We start from the raw sequence: 1587 nt of genomic DNA, 5'->3' as shown, positions 1-1587 counted from the left end.
CCTCAATTATAATGCAGATATTTCATTTACTTTTCAACATACATGTGTTACAATTCTCTCATTAAATCAAGTATAGGCACACCATATCTTATTCATTTGCCCTTATCAAATACATTATCACTTATACCTTTATACTATAGTTATCTTCATGTCTATTTAATTCCGACTTATCATCAAGCATAACCTTCTAGCCAAGTCATAACTTTATATAGTGTCCACATTCCACATGCATAAAATAATATGCTTGACTAAGACATTCTACACTAATTCCATATTCAATTTAACATTATTACTATTTCTCACTTTATTCCATTGTACCATGGTTACCAAACTATCCATCAAACGTCCATGTTCAAGGCATTATCATTTTATTTCTACATTACACATTTAATTCATGGTCATGACCACCTCAATTGGTCATAAAACATGCATTCAACACACATGACATATTACCAACCATGCATGGCAAACAGGGATATTCACATCACAATTATTAGACACAATATGAATAGCTAGATTTACAAGTCATAATCAATAGCTAAATATAGGCCAATACATTTGGCCAAATTATAATAACACATGTTATAAAACTAGGTCCCTATACATGCCACTCACTTGATATTTCTAACTTATGTATAAATACTTCAAAGGTATTGGCTTGATAGTGTGATGCTGTCTCTGACGATCTCCAACCTTGAGCCGACTTGAGAACACTAAGGAATGGAAAGGAGGGAGTAAGCTTTACGATTAGTAAGCTTACATGAAAAACAATAAGCAATGTATTAACATTCTATTTTCAAATTCTTTCTATTTATTCAAAGTCCAGTCAAGCTATTTTCTCAAGTCGCAGTGATTAAATTATTTATATCTGGAGCTACAGCTCCAACTTAAGGTCTGTTAATTTTCCCTGAGACTAGACTCACATATCTTCCTACCATAAAATTGTCAGAATTTCTGGTCTAGCCAATAAGTACAGTTTATTATTCAAAGTCTCCCCTATTTCTCTATTCGACAGTTTCGACCCCTCTACATTAAAATAATTATCTCTTCGTACAATATTTAGATAATGTTCTTGCTTGTTTCTTTCAAAAATATACTCATTAAGGATTTTAAGCATATAAATTATAACCCATAATTATTTTTTTACAATTTTTAATGATTTTTCCAAATCAGAACAAGGGATTCCGAAATCATTCTGACTCTATCTCACAAAAATTTAAATATCTCATAATATGAATTTTTTTTGCTTACAACGTTTCCCTTTATATGAAAATAAACTTAATAAGATTTTATTTCATATCTTATTCAACTTATAATTCGATTTCCACCAATTTTGGTGATTTTTCAAAGTCACACAACTGCTGCTGTCCAAAACTGTTTTATTACTAAATTTCACTCTTTCATGTTTTCTTTGTAGTAACTTTCATTATAACACTTACTCTATATCAATCTTACCAAAGCTCGATCACATTTTGAGCACGTTGCTCATAAGTTTACACACACGAACCTTCACTTATTCATTACATAGTCATGTTCATATGTATTTTCACTTAGTAAATTTCCTGTTGAACTCATTGAAATAATAAT

The sequence above is a fragment of the Gossypium hirsutum genome, chromosome A05 (assembly GCF_007990345.1).
Source record: "Gossypium hirsutum isolate 1008001.06 chromosome A05, Gossypium_hirsutum_v2.1, whole genome shotgun sequence".
Lineage (NCBI taxonomy): Eukaryota > Viridiplantae > Streptophyta > Magnoliopsida > Malvales > Malvaceae > Gossypium > Gossypium hirsutum.
The sequence above is the reverse complement of the archived record's forward strand: the minus strand, read 5'-3'. Positions refer to the sequence as shown.